The sequence below is a fragment of the Lolium perenne genome, chromosome 1 (genome assembly GCF_019359855.2).
Source record: "Lolium perenne isolate Kyuss_39 chromosome 1, Kyuss_2.0, whole genome shotgun sequence".
In the NCBI taxonomy this organism is placed as follows: domain Eukaryota; kingdom Viridiplantae; phylum Streptophyta; class Magnoliopsida; order Poales; family Poaceae; genus Lolium; species Lolium perenne.
In genome coordinates this window covers 270,511,238-270,536,282 of record NC_067244.2, presented here as the reverse complement: position 1 = coordinate 270,536,282, position 25,045 = coordinate 270,511,238, and positions in this window count along the sequence as shown.

The following is a 25,045-nucleotide window of genomic DNA, read 5'->3' as shown; positions in this document are numbered from 1 at the left end:
CGATTGGTCCCTGTCGCCAATGCAACAGCTCTCAACCCTGCAAGATATTCGCAACTCCACACACTTGCGCACGTAGCCGCCGACCACGAAGCGGTAAGTTGCAACCGTCTAATTTCCCAATGGAACAGCAGATCACACAAGACTTTTTCAGGATCTACACAATATCAAGTAATATGGTGTAGGGATTCAATAGTTTTGCTAGAGCAAACAACTAAGAACTAGGGTTTATCTTAAACGTGGTCTAAAGCAGCTAGGGGCATCCTGGGCACTTATATAGGCGTCCGGGACGACTTCTGGTCGAAAAGATACAAGAATAACCGACCCAGAATAGATCTGGTCGAGACAGACTCGGACGGATCCTGTCTGGAATCCGGTCAACCGGGCCAAGGACCGGGCCGGCCGGTCTGGCATCCGGTCAACCGGGCGGCAACCGAAAAGTTCGCAAAAACTTCGTCCGGTTTTGGTCCGGTACGATGCGTCCGGTTGGCGCCCGGTCAACCGGGCCAGGGACCGGGCTGGCCGGTCTGGAGGCCGGTCTAACCGGGTGCTGGACCGGCCTGGATCTCGACTTCTCCTCTCGCGCATGCCTCCCGCTCCTCCCTCGCACGTCCATGAGATATCTTCATGTCCAGCTCCATGTCCAGCTTCACGTCCATCTTGACGTCCGTCTTCATGTCCAGCTGCTCCTCTCCTCCTCGTGCGATGCTCGTCTCCTCTTGATACCTGATGATACATAAGTAATAGGACTTAGGCAGTATAAAGTTCTCATCAATCAAAGTACCGTTTAGAAACAAGTTCACCTGTTGTTTAAGTAGCTTCGCACGAGCCCTTGTAATTGGTCCAATCCGAACTTCATTGAACTTGAGCTTCATAGCAGGTTCATCTTCATTTATCAATGACGGAGGTAGTGGTGTAGTAGGGATGTCCTCATCATACTCTTGATGAGTTCTCCCTGAAAACAAGCAAAAGGGAGCTCATCAATAAGAACGCTCGAGAAAGTGAACCAATTCGAAGAAATAAACAAGGATTTGAATACTTACTAACAAAACGTCGACTTTGCGACTGCAAGCGACTGAGGATTTCTTTTTCACGAGCAGCTTGCTCGGTCACATTGTCGCTCAAGGTAGTTTCTACGTCATGAAGTCTCTTCCGAAGATCTTCGACAGTAGCGGCATCTGCCCTGGCCTTCTTAGCATCTGCTTCAGCCTTCTTACGAGCTTTTTCACTTTGCTCCAGTTTTCGAGCAAGTGCATCAGCACGCTTGTTGGCTTCCGCAAGATTTTCTGCCAAAATAGTCGAAACCAATCAAAATCATGACAAGAAAGGAGGAAGAGGTAATTTACTAGAAGTAGCAGCAAAGTATTTCCTTCGGCTTTGTTAGCATGATCACGGTACCCGACGAACTAGGTACCGAAACTGATAAACTCCTTAATCAAAGGCTGACAAAGAAAGATAGAGAAAGAAAGCATCAATATAGTAAAAAGCTCGACAGCAAAAAGGAAAAAGAAGCAAACAACAAAGAAGCCGATAGCATCGAAAAGTACTTTGCACAAAAGAGAAGAAGTAACTTACATCATCATGAGGAGGAGTCGTGGAGCCACCAAGTTGCAAGGCAAGCTCCGTGATTGACACAACCCTCACCCTTTTTGGTAAAGGGGCACGGGGGCTTGCAGGCGGAGTTGGCTGCTCGGTGTTTTGCTGAGGAGGTGAAGATTCATCTCCATCAGCCTGCGCTTCAGAAACAACTAAAGTACGCGACGTACTCGTTCGAACAGTCGCGTCGATAGGTTGCGCTTCTTCCTCGTCACCACTGCAATAAAATGGCGACAATATAAGAATCAAGATAGACAAAAACATTGAGAGCAAAACAACAAGAAGCAATAGAGAACTTACGAGCTGACGAGGGCATCATCGTAAGGGTTAAAAGTGGTTTTCCTTTCGGAAGGACCAACTTTTTTGGCTTTGGAGGTGCCGGAATCGGTGACTTCATCCCTTTTCCTCTTGTTCCTTGGAGAAACAGCGGAAGGAAGGGTGTGTGTCGAGGCAGTGGCCTCAGACTGGGCATCTTTTTCAGAGGAAGCCGCGGATTGTTGAGAACCCGCAACTTCACTCTCAGGGCGAGAAGTACCCTGGGGGTCCTCGTCGACAATGGTACGTTCTTCGACTTCTCCACCTTCAGGAAGAGGAGGAAGAGAAGCCAGAACAGGGTGATTCTGCGAAAAGTAAAAAGTATCGACAAGAAGTTATGCAAAAGACACTAGCAAAGATGGTAATCGACAAAACCCAAATATTCGAGAAGGCAATGTACTAGTCAAGAGCAGCGATTACCTCGGGACGGGGATTGGCGCCACTATATGGCGCAATGCGGCAAGAGGATGGAATGGTATCCTTCTTGCTGAGTGACGAGATCCTTCGGATCAGTTTCTCCAAGTCCTTCACAGGAAGGTCTTTGGAGAGCCTGTCGACATCTTCTTCACCAGCGTACATCCAAAGGGGATTTTTGCGAGCCTGAAGAGGCTGCACTCTAATCCTAAGGAAATAAGCTTTGATCTGAATACCCGACAACTCCTTGCCATGGGTGTTCTGTAGCTCATGGATGCGAGTCATCAGCGCTTCTGTCGCCAATTTCTCAGCCTCGGTAGCTTCAGCATCCCAGGAACGGCGGCGAAGGATTTTGGCTCCTCCGTCAAAAGGTGCGATGTTGTCCTCCACTGAATTGGAGCTTTCTTCGTGTACATACAACCATCTCCTGCGCCACCCTTGGATGGAGTCGGGGAACTTGATGTCGATGTACTCGACGTCAGAACGAACACAGATAACAACGTCGCCGATGTTATAGGCGGCATTGTGAGAGCCATTGCGGCGGACGCAGAAAATGCGCTTCCACAGAGCCCAATTAGGTTGGACTCCGAGGAAGCACTCACACAGTGTGATAAAAATCAACACGTGGAGGATGGAATTGGGCGTCAGCTGATGCAGCTGAAGCCCATAGGCAAAAAGGAGACCCCGAAGAAACTCGTGGATGGGGGGAGAAATACCGCGGATGAGATGGTCAACGAAACTGACCTGATACTCGATTGGAGGCGAAGGATAGCTCTCCTCCTTGGGGAAGCGGAGCGCGTTCTCCTTCTTGGTGAACCCAGCTTCTTCAGCAGGTTCATGTCCTGGTTCGAGATCTTGGATCTCTCCCACTCCAGATCTTCGGCGGCCATCTTGGACTCCGAAGTGCTATGCCTGGTCAGACGCGCGTGAGGTGGCATCAATGAGCGTGGAGGAGAAATGTGTGAGCGTGGTTGAGCGCTTGAAGCAATGGGAGCAATGGAGGATTTTGCAGAGGAGAAGCAGAGGTGCGGCGCGAGGGAAAGTACTAAAGGAGGAAGACGATGACTTTATATAGAGGTGCGGTGAATCGACGTAACGTTGGATGAAGAAATTGCGGGATAGATGGTGTACACATGGACAAGGGGTAAAAAGTAATTTCAGTCAGACGAGAAAGAACAGGAGCTACAGTACGTGCGCCAGGAAAAGCGGAGGACGTGTGTCTCCCACTTGCACGACGTGTCAACTTGATGAGTAATTTGGGCCCGCAAGGCAGAGAGAGCAGTTCTCGCGTTTTCCCGGTACAGCGGTCGTGGCTATCATCAGCAGTGATGTCACCTTATAAGAACGGTGATACGTCTCAGACGTATCGATAATTTCTTATGTTCCATGCCACATTATTGATGATATCTACATGTTTTATGCATACTTTATGTCATTATTATGCGTTTTCCGGAACTAACCTATTGACGAGATGCCGAAGGGCCAGTTCCTGTTTTCTGCTATTTTTGGTTTCAGAAATCCTAGTAAGGAAATATTCTCGGAATTGGACGAAATCAACGCCCAGCATCTTAGAATCCCTGGAAGCATACAGAACACCCGAGGGTTGCCAGAGGGGGGCCACAGGCCCACCAGACCATAGGCCGGCGCGGCCTAGGGGTGGCCCGCGCCCCCCTAGCGTGTCGTCACCTCGTTGACCTTCTGACGCCGCCTCTTCGCCTATAAGAAGCCCCTCGACCTAAAACCTCGATACGAAAAAGCCACGGTACGAGAAACCATCCAGAGCCGCCGCCATCGCGAAGCCAAGATCTGGGGGATAGGAGTCTCTGTTCCGGCACGCCGCCGGGACGGGGAAGTGCCCCCGGAAGGCTCCTCCATCGACACCACCGCCATCTTCATCACCGCTGCTGTCTCCCATGAGGAGGGAGTAGTTCTCCATCGAGGCTAAGGGCTGTACCGGTAGCTATGTGGTTCATCTCTCTCCTATGTACTTCAATACAATAATCTCATGAGCTGCCTTACATGATTGAGATTCATATGATGATGCTTGTAATCTAGATGTCATTGTGCTAGTCAAGTGGATTTTACTTATGGGATCTTCGGAGACTCCTTGTCCCACGTGTGTAAAGGTGACAGTGTGTGCACCGTGTGGGTCTCTTAGGCTATATTTCACAGAATACTTATTCACTATTATGAATGGCATAGTGAAGTGCTTATTTATATCTCTTTATGATTGCAATGTGTTTTGTATCACAATTCATCTATGTGCTACTCTAGTGATGTTATTAAAGTAGTTTATTCCGCCTGCACGGTGTAATGGTGACAGTGTGTGCATCGTGTTAGTACTTGGCGTAGGCTATGATTGTGATCTCTTGTAGATTATGAAGTTAACTATTGCTATGATAGTATTGATGTGATCTATGCCTCCTTTCGTAGCGTGAAGGTGACAGTGTGCATGCTATGTTAGTACTTGGTTTGGTTATGTTGATCTGTCGTGCACTCTAAGGTTATTTAAATATGAACATTGAATATTGTGGAGCTTGTTAACTCCGGCATTGAGGGTTCGTGTAATCCTACACAATTAGTGGTGTTCATCATCCAACAAGAGGGTGTAGAGTCTAGCATTTATCTATTCTGTTATGTGATCAATGATTGAGAGTGTCCACTAGTGAAAGTATAATCCCTAGGCCTTGTTCCTAAATACTGCTATCGCTGCTTGTTTACTGTTCTACTGCGTTTGTACTGTCTGCAATATTACCACCATCAACTACACGCCAGCAAGCACTTTTCTGGTGCCGTTGCTACTTCTCATACTTATTCATACCACCTGTATTTCACTATCTCTTCGCCGAACTAGTGCACCTATTAGGTGTGTTGGGGACACAAGAGACTTCTTGCTTTGTGGTTGCAGGGTTGCATGAGAGGGATATCTTTGACCTCTTCCTCCCTGAGTTCGATAAACCTTGGGTGATCCACTTAAGGGAAACTTGTTGCTGTTCTACAAACCTCTGCTCTTGGAGGCCCAACACTGTCTACAAGAATAGAAGCTCCCGTAGACATCAAGCACTTTTAAGCGCCCGTTGTCGGGAGGAAAGGTAAAAGGCACTCATACTCCGGTTCAGTATGATGCTTTTCTGGCGCCATTGTGTGTGTGCTCGAAGCTATTTCCTTTAGATCCTGCAATTGCAACTTTTTGTTTCTTGTTTACACTAGTTAGGCATAATGGAAAACAACAAAAATATGAGAGATCTTTATGAACTTTATCTTGAATTAGGACATGATGTGTTTGAAGAGAGAATTAAAAAACCCATGGAACTTTATGTGCATGCTAATGGGAATGTTATTAATATGAATGCTTTGAACACTATTGTTGCTAATGCTATGGAAAATTCTAAGCTTGGGGAAGCTGGTTTTGATGAGCATGATATTTTAAGTCCCCCAAGCATTGAGGAGGAAATTTACTTTGATGATACTTTACCTCCTATTTATGATGATTATAATGATAGTAGTCTTTTGGTGCCGCCTGTTATGGAGGATAAATTTGATTATGATTACAATATGCCTCCTATATTTGATGATGAGAATAATAATAATAGCTACTTCGTTGAATTTGCTCCCACTACAACTAATAAAAATGACTATGCTTATGTGGAGAGTAATAATTTTATGCATGAGACTCATGATAAAAATGATTTATGTGATAGTTATATTGTTGAGTTTGCTCATGTTGCTACTGAAAGTTATTATGAGAGAGGAAAATATGGTTGTAGAAATTTTCATGTTACTAAAACACCTCTCTATGTGCTGAAATTTTTGAAGCTACACTTGTTTTATCTTCCTATGCTTGTTACTTTGCTCTTCATGAACTTGTTTATTTACAAGATTCCTATGCATAGGAAGCATGTTAGACTTAAATGTGTTTTGAATTTGCCTCTTGATGCTCTCTTTTGCTTCAAATACTATTTCTTGCGAGTGCATCATCAAAACTGCTGAGCCCATCTTAATGGCTATAAAGAAAGAACTTCTTGGGAGATAACCCATGTGTTTATTTTGCTACAGTAATTTTGTTTTATATTTGAGTCTTGGAAGTTGTTACTACTGTAGCAACCTCTCCTTATCTTAGTTTTGTTGCATTGTTGTGCCAAGTAAAGTCTTTGATAGTAAGGTTCATACTAGATTTGGATTACTGCGCAGAAACAGATTTCTTTGCTGTCACGAATCTGGGCCTAATTCTCTGTAGGTAACTCAGACAATTATGCCAATTTACGTGAGTGATCCTCAGATATGTACGCAACTTTCATTCAATTTGAGCATTTTCATTTGAGCAAGTCTGGTGCCTCAATAAAATTCGTCTTTACGGACTGTTCTGTTTTGACAGATTCTGCCTTTTATTTCGCATTGCCTCTTTTGCTATGTGGGATGGATTTCTTTGTTCCATTGACTTCCAGTAGCTCTGAGCAATGTCCAGAAGTGTTAAGAATGATTGTGTCACCTCTGAACATGTGAGTTTTTGATTATGCACTAACCCTCTAATGAGTTTGTTTCGAGTTTGGTGTGGAGGAAGTTTTCAAGGGTCAAGAGAGGAGGATGATACACTACGATCAAGAAGAGTGAAAGCTCTAAGCTTGGGGATGCCCCCATGGTTCATCCCTTCATATTTCAAGAAGACTCAAGCATCTAAGCTTGGGGATGCCCAAGGCATCCCCTTCTTCATCGACAAATTATCAGGTTCCTCCCTTGAAACTATATTTTTATTCGGTCACATCATATGTACTTTACTTGGAGCGTCTGTATGTTTCTTGTTTTTGTTTTTGTTTGAATAAATGCTTGTGTGGGAGAGAGACACGCTCCGCTGGTTCATATGAACACATGTGTTCTTAGCTTTTAATGTTCATGGCGAAGGTTGAAACTGCTTCGTTAATTGTTATATGGTTGGAAACGGGAAATGCTACATGTAGTAATTGGTATGATGTGTTGAATAATGTGATACTTGGCAATTGTTGTGCTCATGTTTAAGCTCTTGCATCATATACCTTGCACCCATTAATGAAGAAATACATAGAGCTTGCTAAAATTTGGTTTGCATAATTGGTCTCTCTAAGGTCTAGATAATGTCTAGTATTGAGTTTGAACAACAAGGAAGACGGTGTAGAGTCTTATAATGTTTACAATATGTCTTTTATGTGAGTTTTGCTGCACCGCTTCATCCTTGTGTTTGTTTCAAGTAGCCTTGCTAGCCTAAACCTTGTATCGAGAGGGAATACTTCTCATGCATCCAAAATACTTGAGCCAACCACTATGCCATTTGTGTCCACCATACCTACCTACTATATGGTATTTCTCCGCCATTTCAAAGTAAATTGCTTGAGTGCTACCTTTAAAATTTCTATCCTCTACCTTTGCAATATATAGCTCATGGGACAAATAGCCTAAAAACTATTGTGGTATTGAATATGTACTTATGCACTTTATGTCTTATTAAGTTGCTTGTTGTGCGATAACCATGTTCCTGGGGACGCCATCAACTACTCTTTGTTGAATATCATGTGAGTTGCTATGCATGTCCGTCTTGTCTGAAGTAAGGGAGATTTACCACTTATTTAATTGTTAGAGCATGCATATTGTTAGAGAAGAACATTGGGCCGCTAACTAAAGCCATGAATCATGGTGGAAGTTTCAGTTTTGGACATATATCCTCAATCTCATATGAGAACATTAATTGTTGCTACATGCTTATGCATTAAAGAGGAGTCCATTATCTGTTGTCTATGTTGTCCCGGTATGGATGTCTAAGTTGAGAATAATCAATAGCGAGAAATCCAATGCGAGCTTTCTCCTTAGACCTTTGTACAGGCAGCATAGAGGTACCCCTTTGTGACACTTGGTTGAAACATGTGCATTGCGATGATAATCCCGGTAATCCAAGCTAATTAGGACAAGGTGCGGGCACTATTAGTATACTATGCATGAGACTTGCAACTTGTAGGATATAATTTACATAACACAAATGCTTTATTACTACCATTGACAAAATTGTTTCTTGTTTTCAAAACCAAAGCTCTAGCACAAATATAGCAATCAATGCTTCCCTCTGCGAAGGGCCTTTCTTTTACTTTTATGTTGAGTCAGTTCACCTATCTCTCTCCACCTCAAGAAGCAAACACTTGTGTGAACTGTGCATTGATTCCTACATACTTGCATATTGCATTTGTTATATTACTCTATGTTGACAATATCCATGAGATATACATGTTATAAGTTGAAAGCACCCGCTGAAACTTAATCTTCCTTTGTGTTGCTTCAATACCTTTACTTTGAATTATTGCTTTATGAGTTAACTCTTATGCAAGACTTATTGATGCTTTTCTTGAAAGTACTATTCATGAAAAGTCTTTGCTATATGATTCATTTGTTTACTCATGTCATTACCATTGTTTTGATCGCTGCATTCATTACATATGCTTACAATAGTATGATCAACATTATGATGGCATGTCACTCCAGAAATTATCTTTGTTATCGTTTACCTGCTCGGGACGAGCAGAAACTAAGCTTGGGGATGCTGATACGTCTCCGACGTATCGATAATTTCTTATGTTCCATGCCACATTATTGAGGATATCTACATGTTTTATGCATACTTTATGTCATTATTATGCGTTTTCCGGAACTAACCTATTGACGAGATGCCGAAGGGCCAGTTGCTGTTTTCTGTTGTTTTTGGTTTCAGAAATCCTAGTAAGGAAATATTCTCGGAATTGGACGAAATCAACGCCCAGCATCTTAGAATCCCCGGAAGCATCCAGAACACCCGAGAGTCGCCAGAGGGGGGCCACAGGCCCACCAGACCATAGGCCGGCGCGGCCTGGGGGTGGCCCGTGCCCCCCTAGCGTGTCGTCGCCTCGTTGACCTTCTGACGCCGCCTCTTCGCCTATAAGAAGCCCCTCGACCTAAAACCTCGATACGAAAAAGCCACGGTACGAGAAACCATCCAGAGCCGCCGCCATCGCGAAGCCAAGATCTGGGGTACATGAGTCTCTGTTCCGGCACGCCGCCGGGACGGGGAAGTGCCCCCGGAAGGCTCCTCCATCGACACCACCGCCATCTTCATCACCGCTGCTGTCTCCCATGAGGAGGGAGTAGTTCTCCATCGAGGCTAAGGGCTGTACCGGTAGCTATGTGGTTCATCTCTCTCCTATGTACTTCAATACAATAATCTCATGAGCTGCCTTACATGATTGAGATTCATATGATGATGCTTGTAATCTAGATGTCATTGTGCTAGTCAAGTGGATTTTACTTATGTGATCTCCGGAAACTCCTTGTCCCACGTGTGTAAAGGTGACAGTGTGTGCACCGTGTGGGTCTCTTAGGCTATATTTCACAGAATACTTATTCACTATTATGAATGGCATAGTGAAGTGCTTATTTATATCTCTTTATGACTGCAATGTGTTTTGTATCACAATTCATCTATGTTCTACTCTAGTGATGTTATTAAAGTAGTTTATTCCTCCTGCACGGTGTAATGGTGACAGTGTGTGCATCGTGTTAGTACTTGGCGTAGGCTATGATTGTGATCTCTTGTAGATTATGAAGTTAACTATTGCTATGATAGTATTGATGTGATCTATGCCTCCTTTCGTAGCGTGAAGGTGACAGTGTGCATGCTATGTTAGTACTTGGTTTGGTTATGTTGATCTGTCGTGCACTCTAAAGTTATTTAAATATGAACATTGAATATTGTGGAGCTTGTTAACTCCGGCATTGAGGGTTCGTGTAATCCTACACAATTAGTGGTGTTCATCATCCAACAAGAGGGTGTAGAGTCTAGCATTTATCTATTCTGTTATGTGATCAATGATTGAGAGTGTCCACTAGTGAAAGTATAATCCCTAGGCCTTGTTCCTAAATACTGCTATCGCTGCTTGTTTACTGTTCTACTGCATTTGTACTGTCTGCAATATTACCACCATCAACTACATGCCAGCAAGCACTTTTCTGGTGCCGTTGCTACTTCTCATACTTATTCATACCACCTGTATTTCACTATCTCTTCGCCGAACTAGTGCACCTATTAGGTGTGTTGGGGACACAAGAGACTTCTTGCTTTGTGGTTGCAGGGTTGCATGAGAGGGATATCTTTGACCTCTTCCTCCCTGAGTTCGATAAACCTTGGGTGATCCACTTAAGGGAAACTTGCTGCTGTTCTACAAACCTCTGCTCTTGGAGGCCCAACACTGTCTACAAGAATAGAAGCTCCCGTAGACATCAAACGGCAACAGCAGAAGATTGTGGATTATTTCGGGAGCCTTTGATCGAATACAAGTTTTTGATCAAATGCTCGGGGGCTACTTTGGAACAATGAAAAACTCGAGAATGACAAAATAGAAATGGCGAGAGCCTATGATCAAATACAAGCATTTGCTCATAGCCTCGGGGGCTACTCCCATCGGGAGCGCTGTTCGCGCACCCGAGAGATTTGAAAACTTCGAGAGAGAAGAAAAATATAGCAACATAAGGCATGGAGCCTACACCCAAGCACAAGTCTTTGGCTGTAGCCTCGGGGGCTACTCCCATCGGGAACGCTGTTCGCGTGCCCGATGAAATTATAAAAAAAGAGAGAAAGAAGAAAAAGCGAGTATATTTCGAGTTATATAAATAACTCTACATATACTCCCATCGGGAAAAGCACTCGACAATAAAATGTGCTATTCCAACAGCCGGAAAAGCACTCGACAATATATTGTTAGAGCGCCAAAGTTGCGATCAATCTATGAATGCCGCAAAACTTTGCGAAGGTAAGACCCCAGATCCATTCTGCGTGGCGTGGCGCCATCTCTGACGTCAGTTTGCTACTTTTTTCCGTATCAACAGATACGAAGAAAAATCCTAACGGACGCGTTAGGTACCCGATAAAATATGACTGGGACTCGACAGAATGGTAAGACCTTAAGCGGCACCTGTCGAAGTTTACACCAGTATCCCGAGATCATGTCCAGGGACGTGATCTTGAAGTAGGTTTTTGCGGATTGCCACTAGAGCAGTTAACTAGTACCTGATCCGTCAGATGAACTAGCCCCAACTACCATTATCCCTGCACAATATATAATCTCGTATCCGAAGATATGTGGTAAAGTTCAGAGCTGTCGAATAAATATAAAGTTGGAGATTTTCCCTGACTCTGCGATTCAAGCAAAATCTCGGGGGCTACTGACATAGGCATCCCCAATGGGCCTGCCGAAGATGGTACCCGGGGTTTACTGAAGGCCCACGACCCGAAGGATACGAAGAATCGGAAGCCCAAGTTGCTAGTTAAGGAAAGCTAGAGTTGTATTAGGAGAGAACACTTGTAATATTGCGGGATGAGTTGGAAACCCTCCCGGACTCTGTAACTTGTGTATTACAAATCCCTCGGCCCCACCTCCTATATAAGGGGGAGCCGAGGGACAAAGAAAGCATCGATTCATTGTCTCACAAACCCTAGTTTTTACATCGTCGAGCACTTTTCGGCTGAAACCTTCGAGATCTACTTGCCCTCTACTTCCGACTAAAATCCTAGTCTACGACTTGTAGGCATTGACAAGTTAATCCCTTGTCACCCATGGTCACCGCGGCATCGTCCGGCACCAGCAGCATCGCTGGCATGGAGATGGTGCCGTACCAATGCAAGAGGAAGGGCTTCTCAGCAAGAGAAAAGCTATGGAGGGAAGGAGAGGGACATGACGGGTCTTGGGCAGGCACCTGGGCAGCGTCCAGACCGGACTCAGGGAACTGAGCGGCCAGCCGCCTAGCTAGGATGTGATCCTAGAGCACAAACAGCGGGCTGGCTAGCGCGGGAGGCGGGGGGAAGGTGCTCGATGTAGGGAGGCCATCGATGTCGTCTAGAGCAGCAACATGCGCCATTTCGGCCTGCCGGCGCGTAATGATTCTTGCCCAAAGGTTGAGGACCGACGAGGTCGGGGCACGAGACGCACGGGGCGGCGACGGAGGCGAGCTGTGGACCGAGTCCTCGTCGATCTCACTTAGACGCATTTGACGAGGGCTACCAGACCCACCTAAGTCGTCGAAGTGGGAGCCATGGGGCGGGTGCCCATCTACATCGCTGGACCAGCAACGTATGCGACACACCTCCGTGGAACACTCACCAAAGGCATCGTGAACGAAGAGGATCGGAGGCTCGTTGGCATCGATGAGCTTGACCACCAGCCGAAGCACCGAGTGGTCCGAGCCGTCGACGCAGCACGGGTCGACACAACAAACGCTGCCGACGGAGCAGAAGGCCGCGCGGATCCCCTGCTCGCTCTAGTGCTCAAGGGGAAACCCCGTGGCAGAGAGCTGCGCGAAGCTGACGGTGTTCCATGCCACGCGGTTCGCCCCATGCTCCGGCCGCTCCAACTTGATGAGGTGCCCCTCGAAGGGTAGCGGGAAGCGAGCGAGTGGCCTCTCTGTCGGCCGACGAGGCGAAGCAGACCATGAGCGCGTCGTAGTCGCTTGCCGCGAGGCCGATGACGGGGTTGCCACCGTGCTCCTCGAGCGCGTGGCGAAGGAGGAAGCCAGGCGCATCGGCGGCGGGCTGGAAGAGCGCCACCGCAAAACGTCGGCTCCCCCCGTCGCCAGCGGGGGGAGGGAGGAACACATGGGCGCAGCAAGGCCGCGCCGTCACCACCTCAGACGGAGGAGTAGGCACCGCCAGCGCGCGTGGGAGGGGAGCAGAGGTTGGTGGCCCCTATGGTCCAAAGGGGCGGGAGCGCCATGCGAGCCCGTGCGCGGCGAGGAGTCCATGCCAGGTGGAGCAGTGGGCGTGGCCGACCGCAGAAGAGGGGACTGGACCAGGCCACGCGGGTACAGTGGCAGAGGCCTGAAGGGATTCGTTGCATAGAAAACAAAAAAATTCCCTACCGCGAGAACGCAATCCAAGCCAAGATGCAATCTAGAAGACGGAAGCAACGAGGCGATGATCGAGACTCACCCTTGAAGATTTCCAAAGCCTATAAGAGTAGGCTCTTATTGCTGCGGTAGACGATCACTTGCCGCTTGCAAAAGCGCGTAGAAGATCTTGATCACGGTGCCACGATCGGGCAGCACCTCCGTACTCGGTCACACGTTCGGTGTTGATGAAGACGACGTCCTTCTCCGCGTTCCAGCGAGTAGCGGAAGTAGTAGCTCCTCCTTGAATCCGGCAGCACGACGGCGTGGTGGCGGTGGCGATGGAGAACTCCGGCGGAGCTTCGCTAAGCGTTGCGGGAGAGGTGGAGGAGAGGGGGCGGCTAGGGTTTGGGAGAGGGGGTGGCCGGCCACTATGGGGTGCGGCCTCCTTGAGGGCTTGTGGTGGCCGGCCCCCTCCCCTATGCCCCTCATTATATAGGTGGAAGCCCCAAGAGTTGTAGTCCAAGTCTTCGAATAAGACCCCAACACCAAAACTTCCCAAAGGTGGGAAACCTACTCAAGGGGGGAGTCCTACCCAAGGTGGGACTCCCACCTTTTCCTTAGGTGGGGTGGCCAGCCACCTCAGGTGGAGCCCACCTGGGACTCCTCCCTTAGGGTTTGGCCGGCCAAGCTTGTGGAGTCCCTCCGGGACTCCACCTTCCATAGTGCCTTTCTTCCGGACTTTTCTAGAACCTTCTAGAACCTGCCATAAATGCACCGGATCATTTCCAAACTTGGAATATGACTTCCTATATATGAATCTTATTCTCCGAACCATTTCGGAACTCCTCGTGATGTCCGGGATCCCATCCGGGACTTCGAACAAAACTTCGAACATCATTCCATATTCAAGTTCTACCATTTCAACATCAAACCTTAAGTGTGTCACCCTACGGTTCGTGAACTATGCGGACATGGTTGAGTACTCTCTCCGACCAATAACCAATAGCGGGACCTGGAGATCCATAATGGCTCCCACATATTCAACGATGACTTTAGTGATCGAATGAACCATACACATACGATACCAATTCCCTTTGTCACGCGATATTTTACTTGTCCGAGGTCTGATCATCGGTATCACTCTATACCTTGTTCAACCTCGTCTCCTGACAAGTACTCTTTACTCGTACCGTGGTATGTGGTCTCTTATGAACTTATTGATATGCTTGCAAGACATTTAGACGACATTCCACCGAGAGGGCCCAGAGTATATCTATCCGTCATCGGGATGGACAAATCCCACTGTTGATCCATATGCCTCAACTCATACTTTCCGGATACTTAATCCCACCTTTATAACCACCCATTTACGCAGTGGCATTTGATGTAATCAAAGTACCTTTCCGGTATAAGTGATTTACATGATCTCATGGTCATAAGGACTAGGTAACTATGTATTGAAAGCTTATAGCAAATAACTTAATGACGTGATCTTATGCTACGCTTAATTGGGTGTGTCCATTACATCATTCAGCAATGATATAACCTTGTTATTAATAACATCCAATGTTCATGATTATGAAACTAATCATCCATTAATCAACAAGCTAGTTAAGAGGCATACTAGGGACTCTTTGTTGTTTACATATCACATATGTATCAATGTTTCGGTTAATACAATTATAGCATGATATATAAACATTTATCATAAACATAAAGATATATAATAAACACTTTTATTATTGCCTCTTGGGCATATCTCCTTCAGTCTCCCACTTGCACTAGAGTCAATAATCTAGTTTACATTTGTAAAGATATAACACCTTGGCCTTCCGGTGCTTTATCATGTTTTGCTCACGGGAGAGGTTTTAGTCAACGGATCTGACATGCTCAGAACCGTATGTATTTTATAATTCATTTGCGTCTCAACGGATCACTCATTTCCAAATGAGTCGGCATTAAATATGGTTGGTCTTCTGGTGGAACCTTAATTCCGCGGTCTGAAATATGTCACTAATATTGTCACACACAATATAGCTTCAAAGTTCTGACACTATCGGAACTACACCAAGTTCTCAAAGAACTTCTTGACTTAACATCCTCAGTCATTGTCAAAACAATGACATACTCTGCCTTTCGTTTGTAGAATCCGTCACAATATTTAGAACTCTTCTAAATCTAACATAGACAACTTCTAACTCATTGTGCTACCTTTTAAACAACACTTAGTCAAATTTGAGATTGAAATTATATTTTATATGTGACAAAACTAATATCGGTGTAACACCTTACAGCGATTTGTTTGTCATTTCTCCATACAAAATTATATATATATATATACTTGGTTCTTCTTAACTACTCAAGAATATTCTTACTGTTTTTCAATGATCATCACATGAATCATTCTGGTACATGCTCATAACACTTTTAGAGCATAGGACATCTGATTGTGTACATATTATTCGTGATCTATAATCACTCATGTGTTTTTACTCATTGAGTGTCAGATACACTCAAGTCTTGTTAAACCTTCACATGACAAGAACATTTTCTTAATATTTCTATATTGAACTACTTCAATATCCATCCTATGTACTTTGACTTAAACTTATTTATGTGTTTCAATCTATCTTCATAGATCTTGACACTAAATTTGTTTCAGTCCATATCCTTTCATTGAAGTTAATTCTCAATGAAATATTTTAATCAAGTATATAATTACATCATTTATAACAAACTATATGTCATCTACATAAAGTATTATAAATATGTCTCAGCGCTCCCACTTAATTTCTTGCAAATGCAAGCCTCTTCATCATCTCTGATGAAATCAAAAACTCTTTGACTATTTCATCTGGTGAAGATTCCAACTCCGTGATACTCACTTCATCCAATTGGAGTTCGTATACCTATCTAGTATTCTACGGACTAGCAAAAAAATTGGTTGTATCTTGTATACACCTTTAATACACACTTCTGTTAAGTAGTGTATTTTGCCATCCTACTAGCAAATCTCATAAAGAAATATGTAGCGATTTCTAGAACAATCCATATAGACTTTAAGCATTGCTACGGAAGATCTAATCTTGTCGTAGTCAACTCTTTGAACTTTGTCGTAAACAACTTTTCGACAAGTCAAGCTTCTTCAAGGATATTTCATCCAAGTCCATCAATTTTATAGATCTATTTACTTTCAAAAAGTATTCATCTATCTTGGATTTCATGGCGTATAGCCATTTTAAAGGAGTCAGGGCCCATCATAACTTCTTTGTTTGTAGTTGGTTTATCATTGTTCACAATCAATCCTTTGTCCACAAATCATTTATTTGATCACAAAGTAAACCATACCTACAAGGTTCAATATGTACTTCGATCTCCATGGCTAAAACATTTTGTAGTCATGGGAGCTATGATCATCGTGGTCGCTTCCGGAACCAATTTCCGATGCTGCGCTACTCTGATCATTATGCTCAGGTTCATAAACCTTATCAAGTTCTATTGTCCTCCCACTCAAAAATTTCGCTAGAAAACAATTTCTTGGAAATAAGAAACATTGAAAAACACTTTTGTCTTTGTCTACATAGTGGGAAGAATTCCCAATCAATTCTCTGGAATAACCAACAAAGATATTCATCCGATTTTGGTTGTAAACTTATTTACTTATGCTATGCATACCAAAATTTTAAGAAAAGACTATTAGGATTCATACCCATACCATAACTCGTATGGTGTCATTTCAACGGATCATGATGATGCTCTATTAAGTGTAAAAGCGGTAGTCTCTAAAGCATAATCTACAAAAATATAATGGCTTTATTTTATCTCATCATTGACCCAACAAGGTTTGGATACATCTCTTTGAATACTTCATCATCACTATGATACTCCAAGAAACGTGAGTTGTAGAACAATTTCATAACTCTCTTAGATGTTCGCTAAAACTCGTAATTCAAATATTTCCACCATGATCCAATCATAGATATTTGACTTTTCTATTACGATGATTTCTACTTCATGCTGAAATTTATTTGAATCCATTCAAATGTTTCAAACTTCATCCTTATTGAATATATCCACATATATACTCAATTCATTGTTGAAAGTTTTCATGAAGTAGAAGAATCTCCCGCACATAACTATGCCCAGTGAACCACATACATCATCATGTATTTTTCCACTAAGTTTGTTGCTCGTTCAACTCTTGGCCTATGAACGGTATTTTAATCATTCTCTTTAGAAAAGACTAGTCATCAACCCGTGCCCTGCACGGGCTAGGGATTTTTATTTTATCTCAATCTGTATCGTGGAAACAGTCAAACTTTGAACATGATATATTAGTCTAGTTAGTATTCATCTGCATCTTAATTATTTCTTTGGTTTTACCATCACGTTTATATTTATATGGAAGCGTCGTTTTGTTATCAAAAGCAGACACAAAATCGTACTAATCACAAATAAATGTACGAAACTAAAATGAAGTGAAAACTGATGACTAAAATATCCATTGGCAACAGTAAAGGTAATCTTATCCTCCCACTCTTTCATATATCGACTGCGAATAGGAAATCAATATTACAAACAAAGTATCATGACACTATGTAGTCTTATCCACCTAGTCATTTGAACTCGGTTGGCTTCCATTCCTCGTCTTGTACAATTTTTCGGGTGTCATTCATCTAGAAAATCAAAAAAAAAATTGGCGAGAAGCATCTAAACTGATGATTGGAAAATTGTTACTATATAGCTAAACACAATATTGATAGGGTTGGTATGTTGAAAGATTGAAGAACATACGTTTCTCATTGATGCCATCGTGAAAGGTTAAATTCAGTGACCAACAGATTAAGAGTCATGCAGATATATACTCTGATTCCAAAACATGTTGTGACCTACTCTGAGTTTGTTAGTTATTGTGGAGTTCCTCTGCTAGCTTGCATACCCCATACCTGCACTGGAGAGTAACTCCAGATAAAAATCTAGCATATTTGAAACAAAGTGGACCAAAATAATTTGTGTTGCAAATACAACACCAGATATTACATATGTGAAAATATGTTTTTGTGAGATGCCCAAGTTAGAGTAACATAGACATATCAAACTCACTTATGATAAACTTAATGAATGGGGAAGATACATATGTGATGACGTCGATTATTCTGGAACCCATGCTTTTGAACATGCATCACACAATTAAATCAATATACCATTGAGGACTCATGCGAGTTGTAATAAGTAGAGACTGTACAGTACAACCTATAGGCCACCAAGATGAGATAAAACTAATGCGTGAACAGTGGTTTCCAGAGCAAGCACAGATAAAAAAAACTCAGAAGGTAAGAACTGGTGTCAAATCGCTGGCCATAAAATTTTGATATTCAGAAGCACTGGACAATAATATATAATTTCATAATACCACTCAACATCCGATATTACTGTGTACTGTGGTGGACTGATGGGACACTGGGAAGGATATGATATTAACAATGCCAGCAATAACCCATAGGAGGAAAACACAACACTTTTTCGCATGGAATGGAAATCGTAGAAGATCCCTGAAAATGGTCTTTACGATCAATTCCCACAGTTAAATTCCACCATCCTCAATATAGCCGTGGTCTAACATGCATTTTCAAAGAGAGTCAGCACATTGGTGGAAAGGAAAGATCACATCACTAAAACTTGTTTCGAAGTTGAGTCAGTACATAGTTTCGCTAAACAATATGGAAAATGGCTGAGAAATGTACTACTTACACTTTTGAAGCGATTATGGGTGAGTGGACTTGTAGACAACCACGGCAGGAGGCGACAATTGCAGATGACAACATCTTGCGAAGCGTACCGCAGCCAAAGACCCACTCACGCACATCCTGGGCCTCTTTGTTCCTCCTGCCAGATTTTTCTTGGACCTTCCAAGCATGCCTCGCCTGTTTTGACATGACGATCTGATATTCTATAATGAAGTGACCTCCTGTTACTAATAACAAAAATACATATCTAACTGAAACAGTATGACAGTTTTAAGGACACTAAGCAAATACATGAGATTAGCCTTTAACTAAATACTGAGGGAGATAAAACCAACGCTTTAAGCTATTTATAAGATAATATGATGTATGGGTGTCGTCCTACATGGCTGCCTCTGCGCTATAGTGCAATGCTAGGAATACCTTTGATTACCTTTGCACTGTATCTGGCAAAAGTACAAATCCGTCCAGAAAAAGGATGTCTCAACTTTTTATAAGTTAGCATGTATTACTTTTTTAGGACGGAAGGGGTATTTTTACGGGGACATAGATGTGACCATAGAAAGTTTATACCTACATAAGCTCAGAGAGATTAGTATTTAGTAATACACATAAGCAGTCCAGTTCACATGGTTTGTCATTTTGGCAAGTAGTTGATGAGCGTACCACCACTAGTAGAAAATCTCTCATGCGTACCGGTTCCAGAGGGGCATTCGTACCGGTTTTGCAACCGGTATAAAACTTCCGGCACTAAAGCCCCCCCCCCCTTTCGTACCGGTTGCTTACGAACCGGTATAAAAGGGGCCTCCACGTGGGCCACCAGGAGAGCTCAGGGCTAAGGATCTTTGGTACCGGTTGGTAATACGAACCGGTACCAAAGGTTCCCCCCGCGGCAGGGAATTTGCCCAAATCTGTGCCGCGGCAGAGAATTGGCTTTTTAGGGTTTTGGAGAGGTTTAGGGATATCGGTTTGTTTCATATCGCGTCGATGCACCAGAAACGCGTTTGGGTTTAGGTAGTACATGAAGATCAAGATGATGCATAGCAAGTTGGTGCATATAATATAACACACATGTTATTGCATAAGATCGCAAATTAAGTAGCACTATGCATGAAGATCGATCTTCATGCATAGTGGTGCTCTCCGAGGCGTACTCTATATATGTCTATTACATGTAGCATAGTGGTACTCTTCGAGTCAACTATATATGTAACATGTACATCTTCATTCATAGTGGTGCTCTGCGAGTTGTGGTATGACGTCCCGAAGGAAAAATCCCGCCAATTCCTCGCCTATTGCTATGAAGCGGTCATCGATTGAGAGCTTGTTCCGCTTTCTTGCCAACTATAAAAGAATAAGATACAAATGAATACATGAAACAACTATTACTGAAACTCAGCACAACTTATGATAACAAAACAAATTTGTGAAGATTGTTTTTGTACCTCTTTATTTCTTTCATTATTCGTTCTCTCGTTGACAATTCTGCGGATGTACTCGCAAACGAAGAATCCACAGAGATCGGTCCCCGGAGGTTGTTGCGGGCATTTCTTTACAAGAATATAATTCAATCAAACAATAGTCAAGTATGATAATTGAAAGGTGTGTGGACCTAGGTAGTACTACTTACTTTCGCACGCCATCGCAGCTTCGGTGTCCATTCACGGGACGTATCTTCCTTGATGAAAGTTTGCCATACGCTGCTCGACAAAAGAAAATGCATAAAAGAGTCATCAATAAGTTCAAAGCAGGAAATTAACGAAACAAACCGATAAGAATTAAAATTACCTTCTGAGCATTAAAAAACAAGACACGTATAGATCCTTTTCTTTGCTTAGTGAGTCCAAGACTTCAACTTCTCCAATTTCCAAATTGATGACGATGTTTCTTTTTCCTGAAAGAACTATGTGCCGCTTTGGCTCATCGTATGATGTGTCCTCTTGCCTTTCTTTTCTTTTTTTCGGTTTGCTAGACATATCCTTCACATAAAAAACCTGAGCCACTTCACTGGCTAGGACGAATGGTTCGGTGTCGTACCCAAGATTCTTGAAATCCACTGTAGTCATTCCGTACTGCGGGTCTACCTGTACCCCGTCTTTCAGGTTGAACCATTTACACCAGAACAAAGGGACCTTGAAATTAGGTCCATAGTCAAGTTCCCATATCTCCTCTATATACCCATAATATGTGACCTTGTTCCCATTGCCATCTTCTGCATCAAAGCGGACACCACTGTTTTGGTTGGTGCTCTTTTTGTCTTGGGCGAAAGTGTAAAATGTGTTCCCATTAATCTCGTACCCTTGAAAAGTCGATATAGTAGAAGATGGTTGCTTGGCCAACAAGTACAGCTGCTCGTCATCGGTGACATTCATGAGACGTGTTTGCAACCAACCGCCGAAAGTCTTCATGTGTTCTCCATCAATCCAATCTTCACGTTGCTCCGGGTATTTAGAGCGTAAGATCTCCTTGTGTTCCTCTTTGTACGGAGCCACCAAGATGGAATTAAGTAGAAGCGTATCTTGTGCTTGAGTGAAAGAATGTCCGTCCATACACGTTGCTGATTTCTTTCCTAGCGTGCCTTTTCCACGCAGTCTCCCCTCATAGCGCGATTCAGGAACACCGATCGGCTTAAGGTCAGGAATAAAGTCAACAGAAAACTCAATGACCTCCTCTGTTCCATAGCCCTTGGAGATGCTTCCTTCTGGCCTAGCACGGTTATGAACGTACTTCTTTAAGACTCCCATGAATCTCTCAAAGGGGAACATGTTGTGTAGAAATACAGGACCGAGAACGCCAATCTCTTCGACCAGGTGAACTAGGAGATGTGTCATAATATTGAAGAAGGATGGTGGGAACACCAACTCGAAGGCGACTAGACATTGGACCACGTCATACATAAATTTTGTAGAGTAAGTGGATTGATCACCTTCTGAGAAATTGCATTGAGGAACGCACATAGCTTCACAATGGGTACTCGAACATTTTCCGGTAGAAGCCCCCTCAATGCAACCGGAAGTAATTGTGTCATAATCACGTGGCAGTCATGAGACTTTAGGTTTTGAAACTTTTCTCTGACATGTTTATTATTCCCTTTATATTCGACGAGAAGCCAGACGGGACCTTGATGCTACTCAGGACTTCAAAAAAGATCTCCTTCTCCTCTTTGGTAAGAGCATAGCTGGCAGGACCTTGATACTTCTCTGGATTCGGGTTGTTTCCTTCGTGGATACTTTGCTGGTCCTGCCGTGCATCCGGTGTATCTTTTGTCTTCCCATACACGCCCAAGAAGTTTAGTAGGTTCACGCAAAGATTTTTCGTCACGTGCATCACGTCGATTGCAGAGTGAACCTCTAAGAATTTCCAGTAGGGTAGCTCCCAAAATATCGACTTCTTCTTCCACATGGGTACGTGTCCGTCAACATCATGCGGAACAGATTGTCCGCCGGGACCCTTTCCAAAGATCACTTTTAAATCCTTGACCATATCATATATAACTTCCCCATTAGGGCGGGTAGGCTTCGTTCGGTTATCTGCCTCACCTCCGAAATGCTTTCCTCTCTTTCTTACGTGATGTTGTTTTGGAAGAAATCGACGATGCCCCAGGTACACATTCTTGTTTCCCAAATAATTACTATCAGTCTCACCTAAACAGTGTGTGCATGCATTGTATCCCTTGTTTGGTGCCACGAAATGTTACCAAGAGCAGGCCAATCATTGATGGTTACAAATAACAACGCTCGTAGGTTAAATTCCTTTTGTTCGTGCTCATCCCACAGGTACACCTTCGTCACGCCACAACTCTAAAAGTTCTTCAACCAATGGCCTCGGGTACACATCAATGTCGTTGCCGGGTTGCTTCGGGCCCTGGATGAGCACGGCATCATAATGAACTTCCGCTTCATGCACAACCAAGGAGGAAGGTTATAGATACATAGAGTCACTGGCCAGGTGCTATGACTGGAGCTCTGCTCCCCGAAAGGATTAAAGCCATCTGTACTTAGACCAAATCTTAAGTTCCTTGCGTCATCTGAAAATGACTTGAACTCTCTGTCGATTTTTCTCCACTGCGACCCATCAGCGGGGTGTCTCAGCATCACATCTTTCTTACGGTCCTCTTTGTGCCATCGCAACAACTTGGCATGCTCTTTGTTCTGGAACAAACGTTTCAACCGTGGTATTATAGGAGCATACCACATCACCTTCGCAGAACCCTCTTCACGGGGTGGACTCACCCTCAACATCGCCGGGTCATCTCGCTTTGATCTTATACCTCAATGCACTACATACCGGGCATGCATTCAAATTCTCGTACTCCCGCGGTAGAGGATGCGATCATTGATGCATGCATGTATCTTACGCACCTCTAATCCTAGAGGGCAGACAACCTTCTTTGCTTCGTACGTGCTAGAGGGCAACACGTTCTCCCCTGGAAGCATCTTCTTTATTATTTTCAGCAACTTTTCAAATCCCTTGTCGAAGTACCATTCTCTGCCTTCCACTGCAGCAATTCCAGCGTGGTACCCAGCTTTTTCTGACCATTTTCGCAATTTGGGTACAACAGTTTGTTGTGATCCTCTAACATTTTCTCCAACTTCAACCTCTCCTTTTCATTTCCGCAGTTCATCTTCGCATCAAGAATGGCCCGACCCAAATCGTCATCCGGGTCATCAAAAATCGGCTCATCGAAAATGAGCTCTTCTTCAGCTTCGTCTTCCCCCATTCTACTACCACCGTCTTAGGTGAATAAGCTGGGATAGTTGTCACTATCCTCTTCTTCTTCGTTGTCTTCCAATATAACCCCTCTTTCTCCGTGCTTGGTCCAACAATTATAGCTGGGCATGAAACCATTCTCCAGCAGGTGGACGTGAAGGGTCTTCGAGGTAGAGTAATCCTTCATATTCTTACAGAACTACATGGACAATACATGAAACCATTCGACTGCCTGTTTGCCTCAGCCACGTTGAGAAAATAATGCATGCCAGTAATGAACTCGGGATGGCACCGGTCACCGTACATCCATTGTCGACTCATCTGCATTTTATATGTATATCAAAAATCATTAAGTACACAACATCATGGATATATGAGTGACCAACTTAATTAATATTCAAGTTCATCACATAAAACTAAGTTTTTTATAAAAGAAGAGGCTCACCGAGGTTGTACGGTGCCGGCTAGGGGACGACGCTAGCGATCGACGGCGGTGAGGACGGGGATGATACTAATTAAAACCTACAAAATATACCATAATTTCAGCTCAAATTGATTATAAAAAAAGTAAAATCCCTAACTTAGGCATTTCATCAAACACCTTGCTAGCACTAGAAAAATAGTACGAGTTAAACTACCAAAGAAATGAGCTAAATTAGGAACGCCGGAAGAAAGGATGATATTGCTAACCCTTGGATAGATGGAGGTCGTTAATCTTGTTAAAATGGTGGAGAAAAATAAAGATTATTGGAGTGTGAGAGGTGGAGAAAAATTTAGAGTGTGAGGAAGAAGAGAAAAATGAGAGCCAGCATGCAGGGGGCTCGGGAAGGGATCTGGGCGATTGATATAGCTGGGTACCCTTTGGTACCGGTTCGTGTTAAGAACCGGTACCAAAGGTCCAGCCCGGGCCCCACCACGCGTCTGAATTTTGGCCGAAGACCTTTCGTACCGGTTCCTAACACGAACCGGTACGAAAGCCCCTCCCAAACCGGTACCAAAGCTCCTCGCCCACCTGAGCCCTCAAACCGGTACAAATGGCCCCTTTAGTACCGGTTCGTAAGGGAACCGGTACCAATGGCTTAGATGGATGAGTGCACTAAGAAGTACTACGTAGTTGCATTGAACAATACAACCAATGGAATCTGAAAAACTGAACGTAAATATATATGGAGGATTGAAACGGTAAAAAATGGAGACTTACATATCTAAGCCTAATTCTCTGAAAATTTCAATCTCATACATCTGCGAAGAGATATGGAGAATTGGAATGGATGTAAAGCATGTGGATACCTAACCTGCTAACTGGAAAGCCACATCATCCTCAATAACTTAATTTATGCATGTTCTCATCCCTGCAAGATTTATACCGCTCGTTATAGGCTACATGTATGACTAATTAG